This window comes from Schistocerca cancellata, chromosome 2 (assembly GCF_023864275.1).
Source record: "Schistocerca cancellata isolate TAMUIC-IGC-003103 chromosome 2, iqSchCanc2.1, whole genome shotgun sequence".
Classification (NCBI taxonomy): domain Eukaryota; kingdom Metazoa; phylum Arthropoda; class Insecta; order Orthoptera; family Acrididae; genus Schistocerca; species Schistocerca cancellata.
Window position 1 is genome coordinate 1,053,441,959 of NC_064627.1, and position 21,467 is coordinate 1,053,463,425.

Sequence of the window (21,467 nt, forward strand, 5' to 3'; positions counted from 1 at the left end):
GGGGAAATCGGCGTTGCCTTTTTGAAACAGTAAAATCGTAGTGGCCCGTGGGGGGATCGAACCCACGACCTTCGCGCTATTAGCACGACGCTCTAACCAACTGAGCTAACGGGCCTCGGTACAGACAGTCTCCCATTGCTTTGCGGGAATTGCTCTGCGTATTGCCATGTAACATTTCTATGGCAGCAATCCAACAGTGGACCAGCGTCTCTTCTCCCTCTATGCCGCTGCTCGTAGTAATTTCGTTGCGTGCCCGTTTCTCTCGACTGTTGTCAGCTGACGTTTACGAACCAGTAGCTATAATGCGAGGAGGACGTGAAACAGCATTTCGCACGGTCAAAACTTGTCGTGATTTGTTCCGAAAAAATTCCATTCCGGTACCGGGAATCGAACCCGGGCCTCCTGGGTGAAAGCCAGGTATCCTAGCCACTAGACCACACCGGACGTGCACATCGTTCTCCGGGTTTACACCCCCTCCACTCGCTTTCCGTGTCGCACTTTCCCTGTTTGCGAGCATCTTCTCGCGCATGGCAAAAGTCTCAGTCCATTTCTTTTGGCCTCGTTGTTACAGGGGTAGGAGGAAAAGCAAAGCTGTAAGTAGTAATATTTATTTACTTATTTCGCAAGTAAAGACCTGCTGCCTGTCATTATATAGCAGGTCATACATTGTGTGACTTTACATGTTATATCATACGAAATTCAGTTTTATTACTAGTACTTTTTTTCTTGAAAATTTTACAAAAGAACTGCAACTAGTAATAACAGGAAGTAAACATTTTCACGCTGAGTCGTTGAAGCCTTGTGGATAACAAACTACTAAGTGTTTCGCTCCTTCGCAACCCCAGAGCCGTCGACTTAGCTGTGAACGACAGTAAATTAAATGCCCCGGGTGAGGATCGAACTCACGACCTTAAGATTATGAGACTTACGCGCTGCCTACTGCGCTACCGAGGCTGGCGAACGCCACACCTTCTGGAATCTTGCTAAGTAGCGAATACCAGTGGTACAGAGTCTGCACTCCCTGGCTCATTTTTTCTGTTGCTACACGTGCATTCCCGGCGCGGCAGGCAACTTGCGATGTTAGGCCGACGCCAGTATGTACAATAGCACGCAAGAGTCCAAACGAGCAGTCGTGCGCGCTGCATGATTGCTTCTTTCCACACGGAATCCCGCGGTTCATTCTCATGGCTCACGCAGTTCGAGTGCGAAAGACACGCAGCACCACTATCGGAGAAAAAACAAAACGATGCATCGGCCGGGAATCGAACCCGGGCCGCCCGCGTGGCAGGCGAGCATTCTACCACTGAACCACCGATGCTCAGCTAGTTCACAGCTTCCTGGTGCTTTCCGCGGCAGACGTCTGAGGGGAAAGTGGGACTGCCGTCCAGCGCCGTCGCATCCTCTCGAGAGAATGCTACAGACGCTGAATCCTGCACTGCACTGCTTAAAAATGATCGTCTAAGTACTCTTGCGGCGCACGCACGCGACGACTCTTGCCAAAGGCCGCGAAACGTGCCTAGAGACGCTGCCTGGATGAGCTCGCCTACCCCGTAACGCGCCTACAGCTACGACCACCTTCAGGCGCCGCCGACAGGCGGGAAGCAGACACAGCGCGGCTCGCGAGGCGCGCGACGGAACTGTGCGGTGGTGGTGTAATGGTCAGCATAGTTGCTTTCCAAGCAGTTGATCCGGGTTCGATTCCCGGCCACCGCTGCAGGCTTTTACTTTTGCGTATGAGTACTTTTGCCACGCGTCCTTAAATTAATGTTTCTTTGCCCATCTTACTCGCTGCACGCCACCCTCTAGCGTGTGCGTCGATTCCCCTTGAGTCTCGACTTGTCTCGACTTTGCTCAGCTGACGCGAGAGCTGACGCTCTCCAATCGGCCTATATCAAAAGGACAAGCACGCGAAACGACTGAGAGAGGTATGGCGAGGCGGGCACAACATTACTTATGCCTCGAGTAAATACCTGCTGCCTGTTATCATGTATTGTCTGATTTTACATGTTCTGTCAGACAAATTCAGTTTTATTACTAGTAGATTTCTTTTTTTTTTTCTTTGTTGAAAATTTTACAACACGCTCCTTCATTTCACTGTGGCCGCACGGCGCGACTTGGCATACCGAGAGGCAAAACGTGGCGCCAGTGCCCTTGACCGAATAGCGCTGCAGCTCCGAAACCGAAGAGGAAAGAGAAATACGAATTGAAACTGTCGACAGTGCCCTATGTTCGCAGGCGGTCACCCGCCCAAGCACTGACAACGCCCGACGTCGCGCAGTTGTGGTGATCGGACGAGAAACTGTGTGTTCAGCGTGCTGTGACCAGTGAAATGTTTTAGCGCGTCCCGACAAGTCGCGTTCGGGTCCCCTATCAGCTCCCACACAATGTGACGATTTCTTTGTCACCATACTTCCACGGGGAAATCGGCGTTGCCTTTTTGAAACAGTAAAATCGTAGTGGCCCGTGGGGGGATCGAACCCACGACCTTCGCGCTATTAGCACGACGCTCTAACCAACTGAGCTAACGGGCCTCGGTACAGACAGTCTCCCATTGCTTTGCGGGAATTGCTCTGCGTATTGCCATGTAACATTTCTATGGCAGCAATCCAACAGTGGACCAGCGTCTCTTCTCCCTCTATGCCGCTGCTCGTAGTAATTTCGTTGCGTGCCCGTTTCTCTCGACTGTTGTCAGCTGACGTTTACGAACCAGTAGCTATAATGCGAGGAGGACGTGAAACAGCATTTCGCACGGTCAAAACTTGTCGTGATTTGTTCCGAAAAAATTCCATTCCGGTACCGGGAATCGAACCCGGGCCTCCTGGGTGAAAGCCAGGTATCCTAGCCACTAGACCACACCGGACGTGCACATCGTTCTCCGGGTTTACACCCCCTCCACTCGCTTTCCGTGTCGCACTTTCCCTGTTTGCGAGCATCTTCTCGCGCATGGCAAAAGTCTCAGTCCATTTCTTTTGGCCTCGTTGTTACAGGGGTAGGAGGAAAAGCAAAGCTGTAAGTAGTAATATTTATTTACTTATTTCGCAAGTAAAGACCTGCTGCCTGTCATTATATAGCAGGTCATACATTGTGTGACTTTACATGTTATATCATACGAAATTCAGTTTTATTACTAGTACTTTTTTTCTTGAAAATTTTACAAAAGAACTGCAACTAGTAATAACAGGAAGTAAACATTTTCACGCTGAGTCGTTGAAGCCTTGTGGATAACAAACTACTAAGTGTTTCGCTCCTTCGCAACCCCAGAGCCGTCGACTTAGCTGTGAACGACAGTAAATTAAATGCCCCGGGTGAGGATCGAACTCACGACCTTAAGATTATGAGACTTACGCGCTGCCTACTGCGCTACCGAGGCTGGCGAACGCCACACCTTCTGGAATCTTGCTAAGTACCGAATACCAGTGGTACAGAGTCTGCACTCCCTGGCTCATTTTTTCTGTTGCTACACGTGCATTCCCGGCGCGGCAGGCAACTTGCGATGTTAGGCCGACGCCAGTATGTACAATAGCACGCAAGAGTCCAAACGAGCAGTCGTGCGCGCTGCATGATTGCTTCTTTCCACACGGAATCCCGCGGTTCATTCTCATGGCTCACGCAGTTCGAGTGCGAAAGACACGCAGCACCACTATCGGAGAAAAAACAAAACGATGCATCGGCCGGGAATCGAACCCGGGCCGCCCGCGTGGCAGGCGAGCATTCTACCACTGAACCACCGATGCTCAGCTAGTTCACAGCTTCCTGGTGCTTTCCGCGGCAGACGTCTGAGGGGAAAGTGGGACTGCCGTCCAGCGCCGTCGCATCCTCTCGAGAGAATGCTACAGACGCTGAATCCTGCACTGCACTGCTTAAAAATGATCGTCTAAGTACTCTTGCGGCGCACGCACGCGACGACTCTTGCCAAAGGCCGCGAAACGTGCCTAGAGACGCTGCCTGGATGAGCTCGCCTACCCCGTAACGCGCCTACAGCTACGACCACCTTCAGGCGCCGCCGACAGGCGGGAAGCAGACACAGCGCGGCTCGCGAGGCGCGCGACGGAACTGTGCGGTGGTGGTGTAATGGTCAGCATAGTTGCTTTCCAAGCAGTTGATCCGGGTTCGATTCCCGGCCACCGCTGCAGGCTTTTACTTTTGCGTATGAGTACTTTTGCCACGCGTCCTTAAATTAATGTTTCTTTGCCCATCTTACTCGCTGCACGCCACCCTCTAGCGTGTGCGTCGATTCCCCTTGAGTCTCGACTTGTCTCGACTTTGCTCAGCTGACGCGAGAGCTGACGCTCTCCAATCGGCCTATATCAAAAGGACAAGCACGCGAAACGACTGAGAGAGGTATGGCGAGGCGGGCACAACATTACTTATGCCTCGAGTAAATACCTGCTGCCTGTTATCATGTATTGTCTGATTTTACATGTTCTGTCAGACAAATTCAGTTTTATTACTAGTAGATTTCTTTTTTTTTTTCTTTGTTGAAAATTTTACAACACGCTCCTTCATTTCACTGTGGCCGCACGGCGCGACTTGGCATACCGAGAGGCAAAACGTGGCGCCAGTGCCCTTGACCGAATAGCGCTGCAGCTCCGAAACCGAAGAGGAAAGAGAAATACGAATTGAAACTGTCGACAGTGCCCTATGTTCGCAGGCGGTCACCCGCCCAAGCACTGACAACGCCCGACGTCGCGCAGTTGTGGTGATCGGACGAGAAACTGTGTGTTCAGCGTGCTGTGACCAGTGAAATGTTTTAGCGCGTCCCGACAAGTCGCGTTCGGGTCCCCTATCAGCTCCCACACAATGTGACGATTTCTTTGTCACCATACTTCCACGGGGAAATCGGCGTTGCCTTTTTGAAACAGTAAAATCGTAGTGGCCCGTGGGGGGATCGAACCCACGACCTTCGCGCTATTAGCACGACGCTCTAACCAACTGAGCTAACGGGCCTCGGTACAGACAGTCTCCCATTGCTTTGCGGGAATTGCTCTGCGTATTGCCATGTAACATTTCTATGGCAGCAATCCAACAGTGGACCAGCGTCTCTTCTCCCTCTATGCCGCTGCTCGTAGTAATTTCGTTGCGTGCCCGTTTCTCTCGACTGTTGTCAGCTGACGTTTACGAACCAGTAGCTATAATGCGAGGAGGACGTGAAACAGCATTTCGCACGGTCAAAACTTGTTGTGATTTGTTCCGAAAAAATTCCATTCCGGTACCGGGAATCGAACCCGGGCCTCCTGGGTGAAAGCCAGGTATCCTAGCCACTAGACCACACCGGACGTGCACATCGTTCTCCGGGTTTACACCCCCTCCACTCGCTTTCCGTGTCGCACTTTCCCTGTTTGCGAGCATCTTCTCGCGCATGGCAAAAGTCTCAGTCCATTTCTTTTGGCCTCGTTGTTACAGGGGTAGGAGGAAAAGCAAAGCTGTAAGTAGTAATATTTATTTACTTATTTCGCAAGTAAAGACCTGCTGCCTGTCATTATATAGCAGGTCATACATTGTGTGACTTTACATGTTATATCATACGAAATTCAGTTTTATTACTAGTACTTTTTTTCTTGAAAATTTTACAAAAGAACTGCAACTAGTAATAACAGGAAGTAAACATTTTCACGCTGAGTCGTTGAAGCCTTGTGGATAACAAACTACTAAGTGTTTCGCTCCTTCGCAACCCCAGAGCCGTCGACTTAGCTGTGAACGACAGTAAATTAAATGCCCCGGGTGAGGATCGAACTCACGACCTTAAGATTATGAGACTTACGCGCTGCCTACTGCGCTACCGAGGCTGGCGAACGCCACACCTTCTGGAATCTTGCTAAGTAGCGAATACCAGTGGTACAGAGTCTGCACTCCCTGGCTCATTTTTTCTGTTGCTACACGTGCATTCCCGGCGCGGCAGGCAACTTGCGATGTTAGGCCGACGCCAGTATGTACAATAGCACGCAAGAGTCCAAACGAGCAGTCGTGCGCGCTGCATGATTGCTTCTTTCCACACGGAATCCCGCGGTTCATTCTCATGGCTCACGCAGTTCGAGTGCGAAAGACACGCAGCACCACTATCGGAGAAAAAACAAAACGATGCATCGGCCGGGAATCGAACCCGGGCCGCCCGCGTGGCAGGCGAGCATTCTACCACTGAACCACCGATGCTCAGCTAGTTCACAGCTTCCTGGTGCTTTCCGCGGCAGACGTCTGAGGGGAAAGTGGGACTGCCGTCCAGCGCCGTCGCATCCTCTCGAGAGAATGCTACAGACGCTGAATCCTGCACTGCACTGCTTAAAAATGATCGTCTAAGTACTCTTGCGGCGCACGCACGCGACGACTCTTGCCAAAGGACGCGAAACGTGCCTAGAGACGCTGCCTGGATGAGCTCGCCTACCCCGTAACGCGCCTACAGCTACGACCACCTTCAGGCGCCGCCGACAGGCGGGAAGCAGACACAGCGCGGCTCGCGAGGCGCGCGACGGAACTGTGCGGTGGTGGTGTAATGGTCAGCATAGTTGCTTTCCAAGCAGTTGATCCGGGTTCGATTCCCGGCCACCGCTGCAGGCTTTTACTTTTGCGTATGAGTACTTTTGCCACGCGTCCTTAAATTAATGTTTCTTTGCCCATCTTACTCGCTGCACGCCACCCTCTAGCGTGTGCGTCGATTCCCCTTGAGTCTCGACTTGTCTCGACTTTGCTCAGCTGACGCGAGAGCTGACGCTCTCCAATCGGCCTATATCAAAAGGACAAGCACGCGAAACGACTGAGAGAGGTATGGCGAGGCGGGCACAACATTACTTATGCCTCGAGTAAATACCTGCTGCCTGTTATCATGTATTGTCTGATTTTACATGTTCTGTCAGACAAATTCAGTTTTATTACTAGTAGATTTCTTTTTTTTTTTCTTTGTTGAAAATTTTACTACACGCTCCTTCATTTCACTGTGGCCGCACGGCGCGACTTGGCATACCGAGAGGCAAAACGTGGCGCCAGTGCCCTTGACCGAATAGCGCTGCAGCTCCGAAACCGAAGAGGAAAGAGAAATACGAATTGAAACTGTCGACAGTGCCCTATGTTCGCAGGCGGTCACCCGCCCAAGCACTGACAACGCCCGACGTCGCGCAGTTGTGGTGATCGGACGAGAAACTGTGTGTTCAGCGTGCTGTGACCAGTGAAATGTTTTAGCGCGTCCCGACAAGTCGCGTTCGGGTCCCCTATCAGCTCCCACACAATGTGACGATTTCTTTGTCACCATACTTCCACGGGGAAATCGGCGTTGCCTTTTTGAAACAGTAAAATCGTAGTGGCCCGTGGGGGGATCGAACCCACGACCTTCGCGCTATTAGCACGACGCTCTAACCAACTGAGCTAACGGGCCTCGGTACAGACAGTCTCCCATTGCTTTGCGGGAATTGCTCTGCGTATTGCCATGTAACATTTCTATGGCAGCAATCCAACAGTGGACCAGCGTCTCTTCTCCCTCTATGCCGCTGCTCGTAGTAATTTCGTTGCGTGCCCGTTTCTCTCGACTGTTGTCAGCTGACGTTTACGAACCAGTAGCTATAATGCGAGGAGGACGTGAAACAGCATTTCGCACGGTCAAAACTTGTTGTGATTTGTTCCGAAAAAATTCCATTCCGGTACCGGGAATCGAACCCGGGCCTCCTGGGTGAAAGCCAGGTATCCTAGCCACTAGACCACACCGGACGTGCACATCGTTCTCCGGGTTTACACCCCCTCCACTCGCTTTCCGTGTCGCACTTTCCCTGTTTGCGAGCATCTTCTCGCGCATGGCAAAAGTCTCAGTCCATTTCTTTTGGCCTCGTTGTTACAGGGGTAGGAGGAAAAGCAAAGCTGTAAGTAGTAATATTTATTTACTTATTTCGCAAGTAAAGACCTGCTGCCTGTCATTATATAGCAGGTCATACATTGTGTGACTTTACATGTTATATCATACGAAATTCAGTTTTATTACTAGTACTTTTTTTCTTGAAAATTTTACAAAAGAACTGCAACTAGTAATAACAGGAAGTAAACATTTTCACGCTGAGTCGTTGAAGCCTTGTGGATAACAAACTACTAAGTGTTTCGCTCCTTCGCAACCCCAGAGCCGTCGACTTAGCTGTGAACGACAGTAAATTAAATGCCCCGGGTGAGGATCGAACTCACGACCTTAAGATTATGAGACTTACGCGCTGCCTACTGCGCTACCGAGGCTGGCGAACGCCACACCTTCTGGAATCTTGCTAAGTAGCGAATACCAGTGGTACAGAGTCTGCACTCCCTGGCTCATTTTTTCTGTTGCTACACGTGCATTCCCGGCGCGGCAGGCAACTTGCGATGTTAGGCCGACGCCAGTATGTACAATAGCACGCAAGAGTCCAAACGAGCAGTCGTGCGCGCTGCATGATTGCTTCTTTCCACACGGAATCCCGCGGTTCATTCTCATGGCTCACGCAGTTCGAGTGCGAAAGACACGCAGCACCACTATCGGAGAAAAAACAAAACGATGCATCGGCCGGGAATCGAACCCGGGCCGCCCGCGTGGCAGGCGAGCATTCTACCACTGAACCACCGATGCTCAGCTAGTTCACAGCTTCCTGGTGCTTTCCGCGGCAGACGTCTGAGGGGAAAGTGGGACTGCCGTCCAGCGCCGTCGCATCCTCTCGAGAGAATGCTACAGACGCTGAATCCTGCACTGCACTGCTTAAAAATGATCGTCTAAGTACTCTTGCGGCGCACGCACGCGACGACTCTTGCCAAAGGCCGCGAAACGTGCCTAGAGACGCTGCCTGGATGAGCTCGCCTACCCCGTAACGCGCCTACAGCTACGACCACCTTCAGGCGCCGCCGACAGGCGGGAAGCAGACACAGCGCGGCTCGCGAGGCGCGCGACGGAACTGTGCGGTGGTGGTGTAATGGTCAGCATAGTTGCTTTCCAAGCAGTTGATCCGGGTTCGATTCCCGGCCACCGCTGCAGGCTTTTACTTTTGCGTATGAGTACTTTTGCCACGCGTCCTTAAATTAATGTTTCTTTGCCCATCTTACTCGCTGCACGCCACCCTCTAGCGTGTGCGTCGATTCCCCTTGAGTCTCGACTTGTCTCGACTTTGCTCAGCTGACGCGAGAGCTGACGCTCTCCAATCGGCCTATATCAAAAGGACAAGCACGCGAAACGACTGAGAGAGGTATGGCGAGGCGGGCACAACATTACTTATGCCTCGAGTAAATACCTGCTGCCTGTTATCATGTATTGTCTGATTTTACATGTTCTGTCAGACAAATTCAGTTTTATTACTAGTAGATTTCTTTTTTTTTTTCTTTGTTGAAAATTTTACAACACGCTCCTTCATTTCACTGTGGCCGCACGGCGCGACTTGGCATACCGAGAGGCAAAACGTGGCGCCAGTGCCCTTGACCGAATAGCGCTGCAGCTCCGAAACCGAAGAGGAAAGAGAAATACGAATTGAAACTGTCGACAGTGCCCTATGTTCGCAGGCGGTCACCCGCCCAAGCACTGACAACGCCCGACGTCGCGCAGTTGTGGTGATCGGACGAGAAACTGTGTGTTCAGCGTGCTGTGACCAGTGAAATGTTTTAGCGCGTCCCGACAAGTCGCGTTCGGGTCCCCTATCAGCTCCCACACAATGTGACGATTTCTTTGTCACCATACTTCCACGGGGAAATCGGCGTTGCCTTTTTGAAACAGTAAAATCGTAGTGGCCCGTGGGGGGATCGAACCCACGACCTTCGCGCTATTAGCACGACGCTCTAACCAACTGAGCTAACGGGCCTCGGTACAGACAGTCTCCCATTGCTTTGCGGGAATTGCTCTGCGTATTGCCATGTAACATTTCTATGGCAGCAATCCAACAGTGGACCAGCGTCTCTTCTCCCTCTATGCCGCTGCTCGTAGTAATTTCGTTGCGTGCCCGTTTCTCTCGACTGTTGTCAGCTGACGTTTACGAACCAGTAGCTATAATGCGAGGAGGACGTGAAACAGCATTTCGCACGGTCAAAACTTGTTGTGATTTGTTCCGAAAAAATTCCATTCCGGTACCGGGAATCGAACCCGGGCCTCCTGGGTGAAAGCCAGGTATCCTAGCCACTAGACCACACCGGACGTGCACATCGTTCTCCGGGTTTACACCCCCTCCACTCGCTTTCCGTGTCGCACTTTCCCTGTTTGCGAGCATCTTCTCGCGCATGGCAAAAGTCTCAGTCCATTTCTTTTGGCCTCGTTGTTACAGGGGTAGGAGGAAAAGCAAAGCTGTAAGTAGTAATATTTATTTACTTATTTCGCAAGTAAAGACCTGCTGCCTGTCATTATATAGCAGGTCATACATTGTGTGACTTTACATGTTATATCATACGAAATTCAGTTTTATTACTAGTACTTTTTTTCTTGAAAATTTTACAAAAGAACTGCAACTAGTAATAACAGGAAGTAAACATTTTCACGCTGAGTCGTTGAAGCCTTGTGGATAACAAACTACTAAGTGTTTCGCTCCTTCGCAACCCCAGAGCCGTCGACTTAGCTGTGAACGACAGTAAATTAAATGCCCCGGGTGAGGATCGAACTCACGACCTTAAGATTATGAGACTTACGCGCTGCCTACTGCGCTACCGAGGCTGGCGAACGCCACACCTTCTGGAATCTTGCTAAGTACCGAATACCAGTGGTACAGAGTCTGCACTCCCTGGCTCATTTTTTCTGTTGCTACACGTGCATTCCCGGCGCGGCAGGCAACTTGCGATGTTAGGCCGACGCCAGTATGTACAATAGCACGCAAGAGTCCAAACGAGCAGTCGTGCGCGCTGCATGATTGCTTCTTTCCACACGGAATCCCGCGGTTCATTCTCATGGCTCACGCAGTTCGAGTGCGAAAGACACGCAGCACCACTATCGGAGAAAAAACAAAACGATGCATCGGCCGGGAATCGAACCCGGGCCGCCCGCGTGGCAGGCGAGCATTCTACCACTGAACCACCGATGCTCAGCTAGTTCACAGCTTCCTGGTGCTTTCCGCGGCAGACGTCTGAGGGGAAAGTGGGACTGCCGTCCAGCGCCGTCGCATCCTCTCGAGAGAATGCTACAGACGCTGAATCCTGCACTGCACTGCTTAAAAATGATCGTCTAAGTACTCTTGCGGCGCACGCACGCGACGACTCTTGCCAAAGGACGCGAAACGTGCCTAGAGACGCTGCCTGGATGAGCTCGCCTACCCCGTAACGCGCCTACAGCTACGACCACCTTCAGGCGCCGCCGACAGGCGGGAAGCAGACACAGCGCGGCTCGCGAGGCGCGCGACGGAACTGTGCGGTGGTGGTGTAATGGTCAGCATAGTTGCTTTCCAAGCAGTTGATCCGGGTTCGATTCCCGGCCACCGCTGCAGGCTTTTACTTTTGCGTATGAGTACTTTTGCCACGCGTCCTTAAATTAATGTTTCTTTGCCCATCTTACTCGCTGCACGCCACCCTCTAGCGTGTGCGTCGATTCCCCTTGAGTCTCGACTTGTCTCGACTTTGCTCAGCTGACGCGAGAGCTGACGCTCTCCAATCGGCCTATATCAAAAGGACAAGCACGCGAAACGACTGAGAGAGGTATGGCGAGGCGGGCACAACATTACTTATGCCTCGAGTAAATACCTGCTGCCTGTTATCATGTATTGTCTGATTTTACATGTTCTGTCAGACAAATTCAGTTTTATTACTAGTAGATTTCTTTTTTTTTTTCTTTGTTGAAAATTTTACAACACGCTCCTTCATTTCACTGTGGCCGCACGGCGCGACTTGGCATACCGAGAGGCAAAACGTGGCGCCAGTGCCCTTGACCGAATAGCGCTGCAGCTCCGAAACCGAAGAGGAAAGAGAAATACGAATTGAAACTGTCGACAGTGCCCTATGTTCGCAGGCGGTCACCCGCCCAAGCACTGACAACGCCCGACGTCGCGCAGTTGTGGTGATCGGACGAGAAACTGTGTGTTCAGCGTGCTGTGACCAGTGAAATGTTTTAGCGCGTCCCGACAAGTCGCGTTCGGGTCCCCTATCAGCTCCCACACAATGTGACGATTTCTTTGTCACCATACTTCCACGGGGAAATCGGCGTTGCCTTTTTGAAACAGTAAAATCGTAGTGGCCCGTGGGGGGATCGAACCCACGACCTTCGCGCTATTAGCACGACGCTCTAACCAACTGAGCTAACGGGCCTCGGTACAGACAGTCTCCCATTGCTTTGCGGGAATTGCTCTGCGTATTGCCATGTAACATTTCTATGGCAGCAATCCAACAGTGGACCAGCGTCTCTTCTCCCTCTATGCCGCTGCTCGTAGTAATTTCGTTGCGTGCCCGTTTCTCTCGACTGTTGTCAGCTGACGTTTACGAACCAGTAGCTATAATGCGAGGAGGACGTGAAACAGCATTTCGCACGGTCAAAACTTGTCGTGATTTGTTCCGAAAAAATTCCATTCCGGTACCGGGAATCGAACCCGGGCCTCCTGGGTGAAAGCCAGGTATCCTAGCCACTAGACCACACCGGACGTGCACATCGTTCTCCGGGTTTACACCCCCTCCACTCGCTTTCCGTGTCGCACTTTCCCTGTTTGCGAGCATCTTCTCGCGCATGGCAAAAGTCTCAGTCCATTTCTTTTGGCCTCGTTGTTACAGGGGTAGGAGGAAAAGCAAAGCTGTAAGTAGTAATATTTATTTACTTATTTCGCAAGTAAAGACCTGCTGCCTGTCATTATATAGCAGGTCATACATTGTGTGACTTTACATGTTATATCATACGAAATTCAGTTTTATTACTAGTACTTTTTTTCTTGAAAATTTTACAAAAGAACTGCAACTAGTAATAACAGGAAGTAAACATTTTCACGCTGAGTCGTTGAAGCCTTGTGGATAACAAACTACTAAGTGTTTCGCTCCTTCGCAACCCCAGAGCCGTCGACTTAGCTGTGAACGACAGTAAATTAAATGCCCCGGGTGAGGATCGAACTCACGACCTTAAGATTATGAGACTTACGCGCTGCCTACTGCGCTACCGAGGCTGGCGAACGCCACACCTTCTGGAATCTTGCTAAGTAGCGAATACCAGTGGTACAGAGTCTGCACTCCCTGGCTCATTTTTTCTGTTGCTACACGTGCATTCCCGGCGCGGCAGGCAACTTGCGATGTTAGGCCGACGCCAGTATGTACAATAGCACGCAAGAGTCCAAACGAGCAGTCGTGCGCGCTGCATGATTGCTTCTTTCCACACGGAATCCCGCGGTTCATTCTCATGGCTCACGCAGTTCGAGTGCGAAAGACACGCAGCACCACTATCGGAGAAAAAACAAAACGATGCATCGGCCGGGAATCGAACCCGGGCCGCCCGCGTGGCAGGCGAGCATTCTACCACTGAACCACCGATGCTCAGCTAGTTCACAGCTTCCTGGTGCTTTCCGCGGCAGACGTCTGAGGGGAAAGTGGGACTGCCGTTCAGCGCCGTCGCATCCTCTCGAGAGAATGCTACAGACGCTGAATCCTGCACTGCACTGCTTAAAAATGATCGTCTAAGTACTCTTGCGGCGCACGCACGCGACGACTCTTGCCAAAGGCCGCGAAACGTGCCTAGAGACGCTGCCTGGATGAGCTCGCCTACCCCGTAACGCGCCTACAGCTACGACCACCTTCAGGCGCCGCCGACAGGCGGGAAGCAGACACAGCGCGGCTCGCGAGGCGCGCGACGGAACTGTGCGGTGGTGGTGTAATGGTCAGCATAGTTGCTTTCCAAGCAGTTGATCCGGGTTCGATTCCCGGCCACCGCTGCAGGCTTTTACTTTTGCGTATGAGTACTTTTGCCACGCGTCCTTAAATTAATGTTTCTTTGCCCATCTTACTCGCTGCACGCCACCCTCTAGCGTGTGCGTCGATTCCCCTTGAGTCTCGACTTGTCTCGACTTTGCTCAGCTGACGCGAGAGCTGACGCTCTCCAATCGGCCTATATCAAAAGGACAAGCACGCGAAACGACTGAGAGAGGTATGGCGAGGCGGGCACAACATTACTTATGCCTCGAGTAAATACCTGCTGCCTGTTATCATGTATTGTCTGATTTTACATGTTCTGTCAGACAAATTCAGTTTTATTACTAGTAGATTTCTTTTTTTTTTTCTTTGTTGAAAATTTTACAACACGCTCCTTCATTTCACTGTGGCCGCACGGCGCGACTTGGCATACCGAGAGGCAAAACGTGGCGCCAGTGCCCTTGACCGAATAGCGCTGCAGCTCCGAAACCGAAGAGGAAAGAGAAATACGAATTGAAACTGTCGACAGTGCCCTATGTTCGCAGGCGGTCACCCGCCCAAGCACTGACAACGCCCGACGTCGCGCAGTTGTGGTGATCGGACGAGAAACTGTGTGTTCAGCGTGCTGTGACCAGTGAAATGTTTTAGCGCGTCCCGACAAGTCGCGTTCGGGTCCCCTATCAGCTCCCACACAATGTGACGATTTCTTTGTCACCATACTTCCACGGGGAAATCGGCGTTGCCTTTTTGAAACAGTAAAATCGTAGTGGCCCGTGGGGGGATCGAACCCACGACCTTCGCGCTATTAGCACGACGCTCTAACCAACTGAGCTAACGGGCCTCGGTACAGACAGTCTCCCATTGCTTTGCGGGAATTGCTCTGCGTATTGCCATGTAACATTTCTATGGCAGCAATCCAACAGTGGACCAGCGTCTCTTCTCCCTCTATGCCGCTGCTCGTAGTAATTTCGTTGCGTGCCCGTTTCTCTCGACTGTTGTCAGCTGACGTTTACGAACCAGTAGCTATAATGCGAGGAGGACGTGAAACAGCATTTCGCACGGTCAAAACTTGTCGTGATTTGTTCCGAAAAAATTCCATTCCGGTACCGGGAATCGAACCCGGGCCTCCTGGGTGAAAGCCAGGTATCCTAGCCACTAGACCACACCGGACGTGCACATCGTTCTCCGGGTTTACACCCCCTCCACTCGCTTTCCGTGTCGCACTTTCCCTGTTTGCGAGCATCTTCTCGCGCATGGCAAAAGTCTCAGTCCATTTCTTTTGGCCTCGTTGTTACAGGGGTAGGAGGAAAAGCAAAGCTGTAAGTAGTAATATTTATTTACTTATTTCGCAAGTAAAGACCTGCTGCCTGTCATTATATAGCAGGTCATACATTGTGTGACTTTACATGTTATATCATACGAAATTCAGTTTTATTACTAGTACTTTTTTTCTTGAAAATTTTACAAAAGAACTGCAACTAGTAATAACAGGAAGTAAACATTTTCACGCTGAGTCGTTGAAGCCTTGTGGATAACAAACTACTAAGTGTTTCGCTCCTTCGCAACCCCAGAGCCGTCGACTTAGCTGTGAACGACAGTAAATTAAATGCCCCGGGTGAGGATCGAACTCACGACCTTAAGATTATGAGACTTACGCGCTGCCTACTGCGCTACCGAGGCTGGCGAACGCCACACCTTCTGGAATCTTGCTAAGTACCGAATACCAGTGGTACAGAGTCTGCACTCCCTGGCTCATTTTTTCTGTTGCTACACGTGCATTCCCGGCGCGGCAGGCAACTTGCGATGTTAGGCCGACGCCAGTATGTACAATAGCACGCAAGAGTCCAAACGAGCAGTCGTGCGCGCTGCATGATTGCTTCTTTCCACACGGAATCCCGCGGTTCATTCTCATGGCTCACGCAGTTCGAGTGCGAAAGACACGCAGCACCACTATCGGAGAAAAAACAAAACGATGCATCGGCCGGGAATCGAACCCGGGCCGCCCGCGTGGCAGGCGAGCATTCTACCACTGAACCACCGATGCTCAGCTAGTTCACAGCTTCCTGGTGCTTTCCGCGGCAGACGTCTGAGGGGAAAGTGGGACTGCCGTCCAGCGCCGTCGCATCCTCTCGAGAGAATGCTACAGACGCTGAATCCTGCACTGCACTGCTTAAAAATGATCGTCTAAGTACTCTTGCGGCGCACGCACGCGACGACTCTTGCCAAAGGACGCGAAACGTGCCTAGAGACGCTGCCTGGATGAGCTCGCCTACCCCGTAACGCGCCTACAGCTACGACCACCTTCAGGCGCCGCCGACAGGCGGGAAGCAGACACAGCGCGGCTCGCGAGGCGCGCGACGGAACTGTGCGGTGGTGGTGTAATGGTCAGCATAGTTGCTTTCCAAGCAGTTGATCCGGGTTCGATTCCCGGCCACCGCTGCAGGCTTTTACTTTTGCGTATGAGTACTTTTGCCACGCGTCCTTAAATTAATGTTTCTTTGCCCATCTTACTCGCTGCACGCCACCCTCTAGCGTGTGCGTCGATTCCCCATGAGTCTCGACTTGTCTCGACTTTGCTCAGCTGACGCGAGAGCTGACGCTCTCCAATCGGCCTATATCAAAAGGACAAGCACGCGAAACGACTGAGAGAGGTATGGCGAGGCGGGCACAACATTACTTATGCCTCGAGTAAATACCTGCTGCCTGTTATCATGTATTGTCTGATTTTACATGTTCTGTCAGACAAATTCAGTTTTATTACTAGTAGATTTCTTTTTTTTTTCTTTGTTGAAAATTTTACAACACGCTCCTTCATTTCACTGTGGCCGCACGGCGCGACTTGGCATACCGAGAGGCAAAACGTGGCGCCAGTGCCCTTGACCGAATAGCGCTGCAGCTCCGAAACCGAAGAGGAAAGAGAAATACGAATTGAAACTGTCGACAGTGCCCTATGTTCGCAGGCGGTCACCCGCCCAAGCACTGACAACGCCCGACGTCGCGCAGTTGTGGTGATCGGACGAGAAACTGTGTGTTCAGCGTGCTGTGACCAGTGAAATGTTTTAGCGCGTCCCGACAAGTCGCGTTCGGGTCCCCTATCAGCTCCCACACAATGTGACGATTTCTTTGTCACCATACTTCCACGGGGAAATCGGCGTTGCCTTTTTGAAACAGTAAAATCGTAGTGGCCCGTGGGGGGATCGAACCCACGACCTTCGCGCTATTAGCACGACGCTCTAACCAACTGAGCTAACGGGCCTCGGTACAGACAGTCTCCCATTGCTTTGCGGGAATTGCTCTGCGTATTGCCATGTAACATTTCTATGGCAGCAATCCAACAGTGGACCAGCGTCTCTTCTCCCTCTATGCCGCTGCTCGTAGTAATTTCGTTGCGTGCCCGTTTCTCTCGACTGTTGTCAGCTGACGTTTACGAACCAGTAGCTATAATGCGAGGAGGACGTGAAACAGCATTTCGCACGGTCAAAACTTGTCGTGATTTGTTCCGAAAAAATTCCATTCCGGTACCGGGAATCGAACCCGGGCCTCCTGGGTGAAAGCCAGGTATCCTAGCCACTAGACCACACCGGACGTGCACATCGTTCTCCGGGTTTACACCCCCTCCACTCGCTTTCCGTGTCGCACTTTCCCTGTTTGCGAGCATCTTCTCGCGCATGGCAAAAGTCTCAGTCCATTTCTTTTGGCCTCGTTGTTACAGGGGTAGGAGGAAAAGCAAAGCTGTAAGTAGTAATATTTATTTACTTATTTCGCAAGTAAAGACCTGCTGCCTGTCATTATATAGCAGGTCATACATTGTGTGACTTTACATGTTATATCATACGAAATTCAGTTTTATTACTAGTACTTTTTTTCTTGAAAATTTTACAAAAGAACTGCAACTAGTAATAACAGGAAGTAAACATTTTCACGCTGAGTCGTTGAAGCCTTGTGGATAACAAACTACTAAGTGTTTCGCTCCTTCGCAACCCCAGAGCCGTCGACTTAGCTGTGAACGACAGTAAATTAAATGCCCCGGGTGAGGATCGAACTCACGACCTTAAGATTATGAGACTTACGCGCTGCCTACTGCGCTACCGAGGCTGGCGAACGCCACACCTTCTGGAATCTTGCTAAGTACCGAATACCAGTGGTACAGAGTCTGCACTCCCTGGCTCATTTTTTCTGTTGCTACACGTGCATTCCCGGCGCGGCAGGCAACTTGCGATGTTAGGCCGACGCCAGTATGTACAATAGCACGCAAGAGTCCAAACGAGCAGTCGTGCGCGCTGCATGATTGCTTCTTTCCACACGGAATCCCGCGGTTCATTCTCATGGCTCACGCAGTTCGAGTGCGAAAGACACGCAGCACCACTATCGGAGAAAAAACAAAACGATGCATCGGCCGGGAATCGAACATGGGCCGCCCGCGTGGCAGGCGAGCATTCTACCACTGAACCACCGATGCTCAGCTAGTTCACAGCTTCCTGGTGCTTTCCGCGGCAGACGTCTGAGGGGAAAGTGGGACTGCCGTCCAGCGCCGTCGCATCCTCTCGAGAGAATGCTACAGACGCTGAATCCTGCACTGCACTGCTTAAAAATGATCGTCTAAGTACTCTTGCGGCGCACGCACGCGACGACTCTTGCCAAAGGCCGCGAAACGTGCCTAGAGACGCTGCCTGGATGAGCTCGCCTACCCCGTAACGCGCCTACAGCTACGACCACCTTCAGGCGCCGCCGACAGGCGGGAAGCAGACACAGCGCGGCTCGCGAGGCGCGCGACGGAACTGTGCGGTGGTGGTGTAATGGTCAGCATAGTTGCTTTCCAAGCAGTTGATCCGGGTTCGATTCCCGGCCACCGCTGCAGGCTTTTACTTTTGCGTATGAGTACTTTTGCCACGCGTCCTTAAATTAATGTTTCTTTGCCCATCTTACTCGCTGCACGCCACCCTCTAGCGTGTGCGTCGATTCCCCTTGAGTCTCGACTTGTCTCGACTTTGCTCAGCTGACGCGAGAGCTGACGCTCTCCAATCGGCCTATATCAAAAGGACAAGCACGCGAAACGACTGAGAGAGGTATGGCGAGGCGGGCACAACATTACTTATGCCTCGAGTAAATACCTGCTGCCTGTTATCATGTATTGTCTGATTTTACATGTTCTGTCAGACAAATTCAGTTTTATTACTAGTAGATTTCTTTTTTTTTTCTTTGTTGAAAATTTTACAACATGCTCCTTCATTTCACTGTGGCCGCACGGCGCGACTTGGCATACCGAGAGGCAAAACGTGGCGCCAGTGCCCTTGACCGAATAGCGCTGCAGCTCCGAAACCGAAGAGGAAAGAGAAATACGAATTGAAACTGTCGACAGTGCCCTATGTTCGCAGGCGGTCACCCGCCCAAGCACTGACAACGCCCGACGTCGCGCAGTTGTGGTGATCGGACGAGAAACTGTGTGTTCAGCGTGCTGTGACCAGTGAAATGTTTTAGCGCGTCCCGACAAGTCGCGTTCGGGTCCCCTATCAGCTCCCACACAATGTGACGATTTCTTTGTCACCATACTTCCACGGGGAAATCGGCGTTGCCTTTTTGAAACAGTAAAATCGTAGTGGCCCGTGGGGGGATCGAACCCACGACCTTCGCGCTATTAGCACGACGCTCTAACCAACTGAGCTAACGGGCCTCGGTACAGACAGTCTCCCATTGCTTTGCGGGAATTGCTCTGCGTATTGCCATGTAACATTTCTATGGCAGCAATCCAACAGTGGACCAGCGTCTCTTCTCCCTCTATGCCGCTGCTCGTAGTAATTTCGTTGCGTGCCCGTTTCTCTCGACTGTTGTCAGCTGACGTTTACGAACCAGTAGCTATAATGCGAGGAGGACGTGAAACAGCATTTCGCACGGTCAAAACTTGTCGTGATTTGTTCCGAAAAAATTCCATTCCGGTACCGGGAATCGAACCCGGGCCTCCTGGGTGAAACCCAGGTATCCTAGCCACTAGACCACACCGGACGTGCACATCGTTCTCCGGGTTTACACCCCCTCCACTCGCTTTCCGTGTCGCACTTTCCCTGTTTGCGAGCATCTTCTCGCGCATGGCAAAAGTCTCAGTCCATTTCTTTTGGCCTCGTTGTTACAGGGGTAGGAGGAAAAGCAAAGCTGTAAGTAGTAATATTTATTTACTTATTTCGCAAGTAAAGACCTGCTGCCTGTCATTATATAGCAGGTCATACATTGTGTGACTTTACATGTTATATCATACGAAATTCAGTTTTATTACTAGTACTTTTTTTCTTGAAAATTTTACAAAAGAACTGCAACTAGTAATAACAGGAAGTAAACATTTTCACGCTGAGTCGTTGAAGCCTTGTGGATAACAAACTACTAAGTGTTTCGCTCCTTCGCAACCCCAGAGCCGTCGACTTAGCTGTGAACGACAGTAAATTAAATGCCCCGGGTGAGGATCGAACTCACGACCTTAAGATTATGAGACTTACGCGCTGCCTACTGCGCTACCGAGGCTGGCGAACGCCACACCTTCTGGAATCTTGCTAAGTACCGAATACCAGTGGTACAGAGTCTGCACTCCCTGGCTCATTTTTTCTGTTGCTACACGTGCATTCCCGGCGCGGCAGGCAACTTGCGATGTTAGGCCGACGCCAGTATGTACAATAGCACGCAAGAGTCCAAACGAGCAGTCGTGCGCGCTGCATGATTGCTTCTTTCCACACGGAATCCCGCGGTTCATTCTCATGGCTCACGCAGTTCGAGTGCGAAAGACACGCAGCACCACTATCGGAGAAAAAACAAAACGATGCATCGGCCGGGAATCGAACCCGGGCCGCCCGCGTGGCAGGCGAGCATTCTACCACTGAACCACCGATGCTCAGCTAGTTCACAGCTTCCTGGTGCTTTCCGCGGCAGACGTCTGAGGGGAAAGTGGGACTGCCGTTCAGCGCCGTCTCATCCTCTCGAGAGAATGCTACAGACGCTGAATCCTGCACTGCACTGCTTAAAAATGATCGTCTAAGTACTCTTGCGGCGCACGCACGCGACGACTCTTGCCAAAGGCCGCGAAACGTGCCTAGAGACGCTGCCTGGATGAGCTCGCCTACCCCGTAACGCGCCTACAGCTACGACCACCTTCAGGCGCCGCCGACAGGCGGGAAGCAGACACAGCGCGGCTCGCGAGGCGCGCGACGGAACTGTGCGGTGGTGGTGTAATGGTCAGCATAGTTGCCTTCCAAGCAGTTGATCCGGGTTCGATTCCCGGCCACCGCAGCAGGCTTTTACTTTTGCGTATGAGTACTTTTGCCACGCGTCCTTAAATTAATGTTTCTTTGCCCATCTTACTCGCTGCACGCCACCCTCTAGCGTGTGCGTCGATTCCCCTTGAGTCTCGACTTGTCTCGACTTTGCTCAGCTGACGCGAGAGCTGACGCTCTCCAATCGGCCTATATCAAAAGGACAAGCACGCGAAACGACTGAGAGAGGTATGGCGAGGCGGGCACAACATTACTTATGCCTCGAGTAAATACCTGCTGCCTGTTATCATGTATTGTCTGATTTTACATGTTCTGTCAGACAAATTCAGTTTTATTACTAGTAGATTTCTTTTTTTTTTTCTTTGTTGAAAATTTTACAACACGATCCTTCATTTCACTGTGGCCGCAGGGCGCGACTTGGCATACCGAGAGGCAAAACGTGGC

The 21,467-nt window shown here is 51.4% G+C and overlaps 45 non-coding genes across 45 annotated transcripts; 9 read left to right on the forward strand and 36 right to left on the reverse strand.

Annotated features, from left to right (window-relative positions):
• Positions 1–41: 41 nt before the first annotated feature.
• Positions 42–115, reverse strand: Trnai-aau (transfer RNA isoleucine (anticodon AAU)). Its single transcript has one exon. It is a non-coding gene; the product is annotated as a tRNA-Ile (tRNA).
• A 257-nt stretch (positions 116–372) lies between these two features.
• Positions 373–444, reverse strand: Trnae-uuc (transfer RNA glutamic acid (anticodon UUC)). Its single transcript has one exon. It is a non-coding gene; the product is annotated as a tRNA-Glu (tRNA).
• A 437-nt stretch (positions 445–881) lies between these two features.
• Positions 882–954, reverse strand: Trnam-cau (transfer RNA methionine (anticodon CAU)). The gene has a single exon. It is a non-coding gene; the product is annotated as a tRNA-Met (tRNA).
• A 293-nt stretch (positions 955–1,247) lies between these two features.
• Trnag-gcc (transfer RNA glycine (anticodon GCC)) lies at positions 1,248–1,318 on the reverse strand. Its single transcript has one exon. It is a non-coding gene; the product is annotated as a tRNA-Gly (tRNA).
• Positions 1,319–1,641: 323 nt separating this feature from the next.
• Trnag-ucc (transfer RNA glycine (anticodon UCC)) lies at positions 1,642–1,713 on the forward strand. The gene has a single exon. It is a non-coding gene; the product is annotated as a tRNA-Gly (tRNA).
• A 744-nt stretch (positions 1,714–2,457) lies between these two features.
• On the reverse strand, positions 2,458–2,531 carry Trnai-aau (transfer RNA isoleucine (anticodon AAU)). The gene has a single exon. It is a non-coding gene; the product is annotated as a tRNA-Ile (tRNA).
• A 257-nt stretch (positions 2,532–2,788) lies between these two features.
• Trnae-uuc (transfer RNA glutamic acid (anticodon UUC)) lies at positions 2,789–2,860 on the reverse strand. Its single transcript has one exon. It is a non-coding gene; the product is annotated as a tRNA-Glu (tRNA).
• A 437-nt stretch (positions 2,861–3,297) lies between these two features.
• Positions 3,298–3,370, reverse strand: Trnam-cau (transfer RNA methionine (anticodon CAU)). Its single transcript has one exon. It is a non-coding gene; the product is annotated as a tRNA-Met (tRNA).
• A 293-nt stretch (positions 3,371–3,663) lies between these two features.
• On the reverse strand, positions 3,664–3,734 carry Trnag-gcc (transfer RNA glycine (anticodon GCC)). Its single transcript has one exon. It is a non-coding gene; the product is annotated as a tRNA-Gly (tRNA).
• Positions 3,735–4,057: 323 nt separating this feature from the next.
• On the forward strand, positions 4,058–4,129 carry Trnag-ucc (transfer RNA glycine (anticodon UCC)). The gene has a single exon. It is a non-coding gene; the product is annotated as a tRNA-Gly (tRNA).
• A 744-nt stretch (positions 4,130–4,873) lies between these two features.
• Positions 4,874–4,947, reverse strand: Trnai-aau (transfer RNA isoleucine (anticodon AAU)). The gene has a single exon. It is a non-coding gene; the product is annotated as a tRNA-Ile (tRNA).
• Positions 4,948–5,204: 257 nt separating this feature from the next.
• Trnae-uuc (transfer RNA glutamic acid (anticodon UUC)) lies at positions 5,205–5,276 on the reverse strand. Its single transcript has one exon. It is a non-coding gene; the product is annotated as a tRNA-Glu (tRNA).
• Positions 5,277–5,713: 437 nt separating this feature from the next.
• Positions 5,714–5,786, reverse strand: Trnam-cau (transfer RNA methionine (anticodon CAU)). The gene has a single exon. It is a non-coding gene; the product is annotated as a tRNA-Met (tRNA).
• Positions 5,787–6,079: 293 nt separating this feature from the next.
• Trnag-gcc (transfer RNA glycine (anticodon GCC)) lies at positions 6,080–6,150 on the reverse strand. The gene has a single exon. It is a non-coding gene; the product is annotated as a tRNA-Gly (tRNA).
• A 323-nt stretch (positions 6,151–6,473) lies between these two features.
• Trnag-ucc (transfer RNA glycine (anticodon UCC)) lies at positions 6,474–6,545 on the forward strand. Its single transcript has one exon. It is a non-coding gene; the product is annotated as a tRNA-Gly (tRNA).
• A 744-nt stretch (positions 6,546–7,289) lies between these two features.
• On the reverse strand, positions 7,290–7,363 carry Trnai-aau (transfer RNA isoleucine (anticodon AAU)). Its single transcript has one exon. It is a non-coding gene; the product is annotated as a tRNA-Ile (tRNA).
• Positions 7,364–7,620: 257 nt separating this feature from the next.
• Positions 7,621–7,692, reverse strand: Trnae-uuc (transfer RNA glutamic acid (anticodon UUC)). Its single transcript has one exon. It is a non-coding gene; the product is annotated as a tRNA-Glu (tRNA).
• Positions 7,693–8,129: 437 nt separating this feature from the next.
• On the reverse strand, positions 8,130–8,202 carry Trnam-cau (transfer RNA methionine (anticodon CAU)). Its single transcript has one exon. It is a non-coding gene; the product is annotated as a tRNA-Met (tRNA).
• A 293-nt stretch (positions 8,203–8,495) lies between these two features.
• Positions 8,496–8,566, reverse strand: Trnag-gcc (transfer RNA glycine (anticodon GCC)). Its single transcript has one exon. It is a non-coding gene; the product is annotated as a tRNA-Gly (tRNA).
• A 323-nt stretch (positions 8,567–8,889) lies between these two features.
• On the forward strand, positions 8,890–8,961 carry Trnag-ucc (transfer RNA glycine (anticodon UCC)). The gene has a single exon. It is a non-coding gene; the product is annotated as a tRNA-Gly (tRNA).
• A 744-nt stretch (positions 8,962–9,705) lies between these two features.
• Trnai-aau (transfer RNA isoleucine (anticodon AAU)) lies at positions 9,706–9,779 on the reverse strand. The gene has a single exon. It is a non-coding gene; the product is annotated as a tRNA-Ile (tRNA).
• A 257-nt stretch (positions 9,780–10,036) lies between these two features.
• On the reverse strand, positions 10,037–10,108 carry Trnae-uuc (transfer RNA glutamic acid (anticodon UUC)). The gene has a single exon. It is a non-coding gene; the product is annotated as a tRNA-Glu (tRNA).
• Positions 10,109–10,545: 437 nt separating this feature from the next.
• On the reverse strand, positions 10,546–10,618 carry Trnam-cau (transfer RNA methionine (anticodon CAU)). Its single transcript has one exon. It is a non-coding gene; the product is annotated as a tRNA-Met (tRNA).
• A 293-nt stretch (positions 10,619–10,911) lies between these two features.
• On the reverse strand, positions 10,912–10,982 carry Trnag-gcc (transfer RNA glycine (anticodon GCC)). Its single transcript has one exon. It is a non-coding gene; the product is annotated as a tRNA-Gly (tRNA).
• Positions 10,983–11,305: 323 nt separating this feature from the next.
• Trnag-ucc (transfer RNA glycine (anticodon UCC)) lies at positions 11,306–11,377 on the forward strand. Its single transcript has one exon. It is a non-coding gene; the product is annotated as a tRNA-Gly (tRNA).
• A 744-nt stretch (positions 11,378–12,121) lies between these two features.
• On the reverse strand, positions 12,122–12,195 carry Trnai-aau (transfer RNA isoleucine (anticodon AAU)). The gene has a single exon. It is a non-coding gene; the product is annotated as a tRNA-Ile (tRNA).
• A 257-nt stretch (positions 12,196–12,452) lies between these two features.
• On the reverse strand, positions 12,453–12,524 carry Trnae-uuc (transfer RNA glutamic acid (anticodon UUC)). Its single transcript has one exon. It is a non-coding gene; the product is annotated as a tRNA-Glu (tRNA).
• A 437-nt stretch (positions 12,525–12,961) lies between these two features.
• Trnam-cau (transfer RNA methionine (anticodon CAU)) lies at positions 12,962–13,034 on the reverse strand. Its single transcript has one exon. It is a non-coding gene; the product is annotated as a tRNA-Met (tRNA).
• Positions 13,035–13,327: 293 nt separating this feature from the next.
• Trnag-gcc (transfer RNA glycine (anticodon GCC)) lies at positions 13,328–13,398 on the reverse strand. Its single transcript has one exon. It is a non-coding gene; the product is annotated as a tRNA-Gly (tRNA).
• Positions 13,399–13,721: 323 nt separating this feature from the next.
• Positions 13,722–13,793, forward strand: Trnag-ucc (transfer RNA glycine (anticodon UCC)). The gene has a single exon. It is a non-coding gene; the product is annotated as a tRNA-Gly (tRNA).
• A 744-nt stretch (positions 13,794–14,537) lies between these two features.
• Positions 14,538–14,611, reverse strand: Trnai-aau (transfer RNA isoleucine (anticodon AAU)). Its single transcript has one exon. It is a non-coding gene; the product is annotated as a tRNA-Ile (tRNA).
• Positions 14,612–14,868: 257 nt separating this feature from the next.
• On the reverse strand, positions 14,869–14,940 carry Trnae-uuc (transfer RNA glutamic acid (anticodon UUC)). Its single transcript has one exon. It is a non-coding gene; the product is annotated as a tRNA-Glu (tRNA).
• Positions 14,941–15,377: 437 nt separating this feature from the next.
• Trnam-cau (transfer RNA methionine (anticodon CAU)) lies at positions 15,378–15,450 on the reverse strand. The gene has a single exon. It is a non-coding gene; the product is annotated as a tRNA-Met (tRNA).
• A 293-nt stretch (positions 15,451–15,743) lies between these two features.
• On the reverse strand, positions 15,744–15,814 carry Trnag-gcc (transfer RNA glycine (anticodon GCC)). Its single transcript has one exon. It is a non-coding gene; the product is annotated as a tRNA-Gly (tRNA).
• Positions 15,815–16,137: 323 nt separating this feature from the next.
• Positions 16,138–16,209, forward strand: Trnag-ucc (transfer RNA glycine (anticodon UCC)). The gene has a single exon. It is a non-coding gene; the product is annotated as a tRNA-Gly (tRNA).
• Positions 16,210–16,952: 743 nt separating this feature from the next.
• Trnai-aau (transfer RNA isoleucine (anticodon AAU)) lies at positions 16,953–17,026 on the reverse strand. Its single transcript has one exon. It is a non-coding gene; the product is annotated as a tRNA-Ile (tRNA).
• A 257-nt stretch (positions 17,027–17,283) lies between these two features.
• Trnae-uuc (transfer RNA glutamic acid (anticodon UUC)) lies at positions 17,284–17,355 on the reverse strand. Its single transcript has one exon. It is a non-coding gene; the product is annotated as a tRNA-Glu (tRNA).
• Positions 17,356–17,792: 437 nt separating this feature from the next.
• Trnam-cau (transfer RNA methionine (anticodon CAU)) lies at positions 17,793–17,865 on the reverse strand. Its single transcript has one exon. It is a non-coding gene; the product is annotated as a tRNA-Met (tRNA).
• Positions 17,866–18,158: 293 nt separating this feature from the next.
• Trnag-gcc (transfer RNA glycine (anticodon GCC)) lies at positions 18,159–18,229 on the reverse strand. Its single transcript has one exon. It is a non-coding gene; the product is annotated as a tRNA-Gly (tRNA).
• A 323-nt stretch (positions 18,230–18,552) lies between these two features.
• Trnag-ucc (transfer RNA glycine (anticodon UCC)) lies at positions 18,553–18,624 on the forward strand. Its single transcript has one exon. It is a non-coding gene; the product is annotated as a tRNA-Gly (tRNA).
• Positions 18,625–19,367: 743 nt separating this feature from the next.
• On the reverse strand, positions 19,368–19,441 carry Trnai-aau (transfer RNA isoleucine (anticodon AAU)). The gene has a single exon. It is a non-coding gene; the product is annotated as a tRNA-Ile (tRNA).
• A 257-nt stretch (positions 19,442–19,698) lies between these two features.
• On the reverse strand, positions 19,699–19,770 carry Trnae-uuc (transfer RNA glutamic acid (anticodon UUC)). The gene has a single exon. It is a non-coding gene; the product is annotated as a tRNA-Glu (tRNA).
• A 437-nt stretch (positions 19,771–20,207) lies between these two features.
• On the reverse strand, positions 20,208–20,280 carry Trnam-cau (transfer RNA methionine (anticodon CAU)). The gene has a single exon. It is a non-coding gene; the product is annotated as a tRNA-Met (tRNA).
• A 293-nt stretch (positions 20,281–20,573) lies between these two features.
• Trnag-gcc (transfer RNA glycine (anticodon GCC)) lies at positions 20,574–20,644 on the reverse strand. Its single transcript has one exon. It is a non-coding gene; the product is annotated as a tRNA-Gly (tRNA).
• Positions 20,645–20,967: 323 nt separating this feature from the next.
• On the forward strand, positions 20,968–21,039 carry Trnag-ucc (transfer RNA glycine (anticodon UCC)). Its single transcript has one exon. It is a non-coding gene; the product is annotated as a tRNA-Gly (tRNA).
• The last annotated feature ends 428 nt before the right edge of the window (positions 21,040–21,467 follow it).